This window comes from Squalius cephalus (genome assembly GCF_949319135.1).
Source record: "Squalius cephalus genome assembly, chromosome: 4".
NCBI lineage: Eukaryota > Metazoa > Chordata > Actinopteri > Cypriniformes > Leuciscidae > Squalius > Squalius cephalus.
This window is the reverse complement of record NC_137125.1, coordinates 12,859,324-12,867,985: the sequence shown is the minus strand read 5'-3', so window position 1 is coordinate 12,867,985 and position 8,662 is coordinate 12,859,324. Positions and strand designations below refer to the sequence as shown.

The following is an 8,662-nucleotide window of genomic DNA, read 5'->3' as shown; positions in this document are numbered from 1 at the left end:
TACTATTATTATTATTATTATTATGTATGTGGAAACTCATGACTCAATTAAATCAAAATGATTTAACTTTTGAAATTTAATTATGTACTATCGAACATCCATTAACAAAAAAAAAATACCTTTAAAAACTTAAACTTAAAAACACTTAATACTGACAAGTTACAATCTGTCTTCAAACCAAAGATACCACACAAAATAATAGACTTGAGTGCAAACTTCCATAAAATAGCACACTACTTCTCCTAACAGGAGTAAGAAAACCAGGGTGTGTGGCATACAAAAAGTTCAACAAAAATAATTTAACTTGTGAAATTAAATATAAATAGTGCAATCAGTCTTTTGTGTATAATACAGCATGTGGGCATATTTTGTTTTTATCTGACGCTCCTGTCACTCCACTTCTCAGGTCATACATCTCCCAGACACATGGAGACCTCCTGCAATAGGCCACATAATGTCCAAGAGCATCCTGGGTTAAGCCTCCTCTAAAAGCAATGACTGCCCGTAAAGTAAATCTCTTTCCCTGGAGCATCAGATCGGAGGGAAATTCACTCAAAGGAAATTCTGTGGAGTTGCTTCCCAGGTCAGTGTCAATCCACATAAGTTCTCCCAGACTGTAACTGTGAGAAACTTTCCCTGCACAGAGCACTTTTTCTGAGGTATCTGGCTTGATTGCAGAGGGACACTGTGACGGACTTTGGATCGGCCTGAGGCAGGGGGACTCCGGAAGGTCAAGGCCTTCTTCCACTGCGGTCTGAAGATGAGCCACGCCAGAAGCCTGCAGTACAGCAACAGAAGTACAAACAAATGCAATTTCCCTTGTGACTTGTTTGCTGAGACCACAATACTGTGAAGAGCACTGTTTTGATAATGAAACACAAGTGCGTTTTGTCATTGACTTTTCAATGATAGTGGAGATGTGGCATTGTGCATCGATTTGGAGGGCACCAGACTTCAGTCGGACAGCTTTGAATATTTCGCTTAGCAGTTCTGCCCTCTGTATGTAGGCCTGTGCATTCAGACCCTTTGTGGTGATGGATTTCACTAGCTGGAGGAGGTTGTTGGAATCCTCATTGCAAACAATATTTTCAAAAGTGACACTATCACAGTAAGCACAACATAAGCATTGACAAAAAGCATAAAATGCACATGTGTTCAGCACAGAGATTCTTGATTTCCTGAGTTTAACAGGCTGTTGATTGTTTCCATTTTTCAACAGGTCCACTTTGAGTCTTTTCCCTCTCACAGATGGATCTGCATGGAGCCATTCAGGACAAGGAGAGAGGTATGAACTCCTCTTCCTCTTTTTGGGTGGAACTGCTAAGCCTCTCCAGTTTTCAACAGCTTCTTCATCTGTTGGATGGATGTTTGTGACAGTGTCAGACTTCCCAGAGCAGGAAGCATCCATTTCTGGCCTTCCATCTACACTGGAGGTTGTGGTTGGTAGTGGATTGACTCCTGTGTCGATCACTGTCGCAACAGCCTTATCCTCTTCACCTTTTTCCACACTCTTTTGTTTTGCAGAAAAAATACGCATGTTGCCTTCAATGAAGGACAGATGTCGAGCAATGAATCGATCCACTCGAATAGGCAAGTGTTCATGCTTGAAAAGGCCGCGTTTGATGTTTTTAAACTCGGCTTCGACATTGGCTGAACTTGCGGTGATTTTGGAGCTCCGGAAGTGAGGGATCATTACCCCTGTCCAGAGAGGTAAGTAATTTGCAAGCCAGATTATATGTGGAATAATCTCAGGGAGGAAGTGCATATTGTCATGATCACCATTAGATGTGGCAAGTGACCTGCTCTCCTCACATATATCTGTTACCCACTGCTGCAGGTCTGTCTGTGTTTGGTCACATGGATCCACTTCCTCCAGGTCCGCACCCTCTACATCTGGAATGATGACACACTCTTCTGCAATTCGGGCTTTTAGGTATTTCTTGCACCTTTCTGAAATGAGGGGGGCTCCAGAGCTGTCACTGCCCTCTGTTTCGCTGAAAGCCACAATAGTAATGCATCTTAGTAGCTCTCTTGCATCGTCCATGGATTGTGACATGAGAAGCTGAGCTATTGACCTAACAAAGAAATCTTTAATGCGATGTGGTTTTTTTTTCAAGCAGTCCCACCGGCAGATCATCTTGATGCAGTGTGCAACATCAACCCGCACAAAACAAGGTGGGATTTTTGCTGACTGTCTACCGAGTAAGACACCACAACACTCATTGATGTAGGTCTTAAGATCAGGATGAGAAGTAAAAGCCTTTACCAAAGCTCCGAGCAAAGCCAGAGAAAAGTCACTCACAACCTCTTTTGGAGTAGGTGCACCTGCGCGTATCCATTCTGTCAGCCAATGTGTTATGGCATTAATATCATGTCTCTCTGACAGCATTTGCACCACTGGGACACTTGAGCTCTCACCCCCTGCCACAACACCCTGATATAGGAATATATGGCCAGACTTGCCATTTGGTCTCTGTAGTTTCCTCACCACTGAGCCAGTTGCATCAAAACTCACAGTGGGGTTAGTAGATGTCTTTGATAATGTCTTGTACATATACATTTGTGTTTGACTCCAATAGTGACAGAAAAACTTGTCTTTAATGCTACCACTGTGAGGTGCACTGTATTTTAACATCTGCAATGATAGAATAGGATCCTTGTCGCCTAATTCTAAATCATTTCTCTCTTGCTTTGCTTTGCGCAGGGTGGCCAAATTTGGCAGATGACTTGGCTCAGGATCTCCAAAATCCATCAGCTTTGTTGCCTCTGATGCCGTCCATACATGGGGTTCCTTTCTTCCCTCACACAGTTCTTTAGATATCTGCACACGCAAGTTACCAGACATGGCACGCTTGGAACAGCGAGTATGCAGGGAGTCATCAGTGTTTTTCAGCGAACACCTGAACATCATTGTGCTGTTTATTTCAGGCTTTTTGTCACATTTTATGTGAATGTGGCCACGACACTCCTTACAGTTGCCTCTGATAACAATATATTTGTCTGTGACTGATGGATAGACCTTGGCTCTTTTAAAAGCAAATGTGCAGGGGCATTTCACTTCTTGCCAAATGTGATGATTTATCACATGCGTCCAGATACCAGGCTTCAAAACTGTGTATTCCCTTTTTTTTGTTTTAGAGAACTTGTTTTTGTATGTTACTGTTTCAGGCATAAATTCAATCCATTTCTGAAATGGAACTTCAAAATCAAAAGTGCAGCAATCTTTTGGACTGGAGGAAAGGGACCCTGGCTCAAAATCAGTGTCATCACTACTGCCACTTGTTTCATGATCACTTTCATGAGTAAACCCTAAAGCATTCCAGATGTTGTGTCTGTTTAATTTAACAAAAGTGTATAGTGCCTTTGCAGTGATCTTGTTGTCTAGCTGTTTACTAAGCTCTGTCCAGATGCTCTGATTAGGAGTAGCTATGTTGCCATTTTGGACTATGGCCTCTTTCGATGAACACAGGACTGTGAAAATGGAATCCCTATCGACTGCTGGTTTCTTGGCCATCTGGCATAAGCAAAACATAATTACCCTCAATTATCCTGACTCCAAAAAATATCATGTACAGCATAAATTTGTTTTAATATTACTGTATTGGTCTGAATATAAGGATAATATAATATAGTAAGGATAATGTAGATGGATAATATATCTTATATTAGGACCAATATGGTAATGTTGTTGACCCAGATTGTCAGTGTTTATTAAACCGAAAACTCATTGCTAACACTAATATCACTAATTTAGATATGAAATGTTAAATACAGTTGCACATGTGACCCATGGTCGTTTTTTAATACTAAAAGGCAACTTTGTGCAACTGTAATCAGCATTTCATGGCTAAATTAGTAACATAAGTGTTATTAATTAGGTTTCTGTTCAATAACAAGTCTTAGCTCTCTTGAATGTTGTACAATTTTTCTTGAAGCTACTAATATTGTAACTGACAGTTTTAAAACAATGTATACTTACATTGGCCAGAAATTTGGATTAGTAACGACTTTTGTAGTTTGATTTATATCGACCTTTTCTCCACTAACTCTACACCATTTTATACAAGAGCATTCTTGAACAGAAATGTCACTTGGCCCTAGTGGTGGCAGTGAAGTGTAGCAGATGAGACTCGTAAAAATAAAAATAAAATACAACCAGGAGAGACTGAAGTAAAGATAATTGTTTATTGAACACATTATGTGATGACAGAATGTCTTCGTCAATTCTACTTCAAAAGTGTGCTCACCTCGAGGATAGGTTTCCTGTTCTCTTGCCCAAAAATGCTGAAGTTAGATTAAACTACGACTTGATGGCACACGCACACAAATTTTGCTCAGAGAGAAAGAGAGTGGCAGAAAAAGAAAGTCTGACATGATGTCTGAACAACATGACGTTTTTAATAAACACTACAGGGGCTACAAAAACACTAAGAAGTTGATGTTCTATTTTATTCAGTTAGCCTTGTATAGGCCTAATAAATATCAACATTTAATTTGATTTAATTTCTGATATTTTAAAACCCAACGCAGCACAAACAAAAATTTTACCGGCACAAACGAACGAGCCTATTTTGGGTGAATTTGGAGCATGTGGGGGGGCTGGTGACGTCATCAACAATAATTTAATGTCTGATATTTTAAAACCCAACGCGGCACAAACGAAACTTTTACCGGCACAAACCAGCACAAACGAAGCACAAACGAACGAGACTATTTTGGGTGAATTTGGAGCATGTGGGGGGGCTGAGTGAACTCAGAATGACCTAAAAATATTCTTTTAATATCTAAAAAACCGAAACAGCACAAACGAAACTTTTTACAGCACAAACCAGCACAAACGGAGCACAAACGATTGCGTCTATTTTGGGTGAATTTGGAGCATGTGAGGGGGCTGGTGACGTCATCGTCTATAATTCAATTTCTGATATTTTTAACCCAACGCAGCACAGACGAAAATTTTACTGGCACAAACCAGCACAAACGAAGCACAAACGAACGAGACTATTTTGGGTGAATTTGGAGCATGTGGGGCGGCTGAGTGAACTCAGAATGACCTAAAAATATTCTTTTAATATCTAAAAAACCGAAACAGCACAAACGAAACTTTTTACAGCACAAACCAGCACAAACGGAGCACAAACTATTGCGTCTATTTTGGGTGAATTTGGAGCATGTGAGGGGGCTGGTGACGTCATCGTCTATAATTCAATTTCTGATATTTTTAACCCAACGCAGCACAAACGAAAATTTTACCGGCACAAACCAGCACAAACGAAGCACAAACGAACGAGACTATTTTGGGTGAATTTGGAGCATGTGGGGCGGCTGAGTGAACTCAGAATGACCTAAAAATATTCTTTTAATATCTAAAAAACCGAAACAGCACAAACAAAACTTTTTACAGCACAAACGGAGCACAAACGATTGCGTCTATTTTGGGTGAATTTGGAGCATGTGAGGGGGCTGAGTGAACTCAGAATGACCTAAAAATATAATTTTAATATGTAAAAAACCGAAGCAGCACAAACGAAACTTTTTACAGCACAAACCAGCACAAACGGAGCACAAACGATTGAGCATAGTTTGACGACGTTTTGCGTTGGGTGGGGGGCCAACTTCACGCAGGTCTTTGGGAGTAGTTGATCGCAGGACTTCACTAGATGCTGGTAAGGTGCTCCTCAGTACTGTTCCCATCAGAACTTGCGCTGGTGAATAAGACGTGACAGTGACAGGAGTATTCCTTATCGAAAGCAAAGCAAGGTGATGGTCCGTCCCTGATTGTTCCGCTTTTTTCAGGACCCTTTTGACAGTTTTGATAGTTCTCTCTGCCAACCCATTTGACTGAGGGTAGGCTGGACTTGAGTGTATCAGTTTGATGCCCCATTCAGCTGCGAATTTCTTCATTTTGTAGCTTGCGAATGGTACGTGGTCACACACTAGCTCTTTAGGAATGCCGTGCCTGGCATACACTGCTTTCAGCTTTGCTATGACTGTGGGTGCAGTTTTGTCTTTGATATTCTCAGTGCATTTTACCAATCGCACTGAGACATTTAAAATGATACCAAACATGAAAAGGAAAAACAATAGATTCACAAGATACATCATGTGATATATAGACAATCTCAGTGAACTTTTAGTGACTTGACTCAGGGGGAGAGAAAGGGTGGAGGGAGAGGGGGGATGCAGAAATAAGGAAGGAGAAAAGTTTGGACAAGACAATGTCCTGTGCTCTTTCTTTGAGATCTTCTGTCCAGGGTGCTTTTTATTGCTTTATTGTAGGGTGAGTTTTATCTCAGCTTTTTTCTTTGCAGGAAAATCAGTTCTACCAGAAAGACTCGGAAGAAGATATTGTAACAATCATGCATTTATTAATGACCCAGCAAGCAATATATGCGATAAAGTATTTGTCCATAACTCGCAATCCGAGGGTACGGATTCAGCATTTCCTGCCTGAAGATGAAGGCAGGGGCGCAGCCGACCCCCTGTGAGGTATTGGAAGGGACCGTCCTGGTGGTGGTGGGGAGGTTGGAGGGGAAGGGACCATCCTGCGGTGGTAAAGAAGATGGAGGGAAGAAACCATCTTGTTGGTGGAGGCAGGGCCGGCCCGCGGCATAGGCGGTATAGGCAAATGCTAAGGGCGCCACTCATCCATAGGGGCGCCAGAATGAGTGAACGAGTGAATTTTTTTTTTTTTTTTTTTTTTTTACATTTTTTTTTTTTTATAATAGGCTACTATTTTAAAACCATTAATTCGAAATACTATCAAATAAAGCAAAAAAAAAAAAAAAAAGTCCGGCTCTTCAATCTTCCCCCGCCCATCGAGTGCTTGAAGTGCGTCAGAAACAGAGCGCGCGGGCGATCAGTTGTTGGTAATTTGTTGTGTCGTGTGCGCGACGCCGCATCCAATGTAGACAGCACTGCTTTTGTTAACACACAGCTCGTAGAAACGGGCCTGGCAGCTCGCGCCAGTTCTAGACACGGTGAAAGTTTCCTGATTGTGACGGAAGGCCGAATTTACATGACACATTATAAATGAGCATAGTCTGCGATAGACACAGTGCCAAAAAGAAGAGAAGAGGATAAAGACAGAGGTAAAGTGATGTAGTGAATGAACAATTTATTGCATAGGAGAAAGATACTATAATTTCATGGCAGTTATTTTTACCTTAAACTTAATGTTAGCAGTTGTTCTGAGTTCTGAGTCCCCAGACTGTGATTTTGTAAGAATCATGTCAGTTTTAAGACGCATTTTTTATTATCACTTTTTTATTAATGTTTTACTCTACAGTTGTGCAGTTTTGGGGGGATACAGTACAGGCCAAAAGTTTGGAAACATTACTATTTTTAATGTTTTTGAAAGAAGTTTCTTCTGCTCATCAAGCCTGCATTTATTTGATCAAAAATACAGAAAAAAATGTAATATTGTGATATATTATTACAATTTAAAATAATTTTTCAATTTATTATACTTTAAATTATCATTTATTTCTGTGATGCAAAGCTGAATTTTCAGCATCATTACTCTATCACATGATCCTTTAGAAATCATTCTAATATGATGATTTATTATGAGTGTTGGAAACAGTTCTGCTGTAATGTGTGTGTGTGTGTGTGTATATATATATATATATATATATATATATATATATATATATATATATATATATATATATATATATATATGCTAAATCATGAACACAATGACAGGGTGAAATGGGCTGTGATGCATGGGGCGCCAGGTAAAATCTTGCCTAGGGCAGCAAATTGGTCAGGGCCGGCCCTGGGTGGAGGGAAGAAACCATCTTGGTGGTGGTGGGATGGATGGTGGTGAGTGAAAGCGTTCAGCATCTGCGAACTCAGACAAGTGTAAGTACCGGGCCTTTATACTTCTAGTATTAGAACATGATTGGATGGATGAGAAGGTAACAAGTGACGCAACAATTGAGTCTTCCCGGCCGAACTTATGCTAAAGCTTTTATTTCTTACATTACTGTCTCTTGCAGTAGCGTCTGTAAGCTGCTTTAGCATGTCTTCACTGAGACATTTAACTTTTGATGCAATCAACTTTTTGATGAATCAACTTATTATTCCATACCTCCTTTATGACCAATTGTATTTCCTCATCCAAAGCAGTAGACAACTGCTTAATTGATGTTGCAGGTAAATATAACGTTTTATCTACATAAATGACTGTCCATGAACACTTTAAAACAAGAGGAAGATCATTGGTCTTAAACAACTTCCTTAAGGCACATCACATTGCAACTCTTTCACATCTGAATAACTTCTATTATAAAATACACATTGTCCCATTAGACAGTTAACATTTAAACCAATGTACATTATGAGAAGTTAATTTGTAACATTTCAGTTTATCCAGCAATAATTTATGATCCAGTACATCAAAATCTGAGCTAAAATCTAACAATACTGCTCCTACTAAGTTATTGTCATCAATCTGTGCTCTTTCAATATGCATGCTAAAATTTAGAGAGCAAATTATTCTCCTTAAAGAATAATTGATTTTGCTCACAAACTATAATTCTTCTCTTCATTTATCAAATTTATTAATGAAAAAATCATTAACCCTCTGGGGTCTAAGGTGTTTTTGGGGTCCTTGAGATGTTCTGACATGCCCTGACATTTGTGCTTTTTTCAGTTG

General features: G+C 39.8%; 1 long non-coding RNA gene across 1 annotated transcript; it reads left to right on the top strand.

The window, feature by feature from the left end:
* The first annotated feature begins 1,243 nt into the window (after positions 1-1,243).
* Positions 1,244-2,528, top strand: LOC307157443. The gene is made up of 4 exons (XR_013820979.1): positions 1,244-1,710; positions 1,838-1,933; positions 2,121-2,202; positions 2,387-2,528. It is a non-coding gene; the product is annotated as an uncharacterized lncRNA (long non-coding RNA).
* The last annotated feature ends 6,134 nt before the right edge of the window (positions 2,529-8,662 follow it).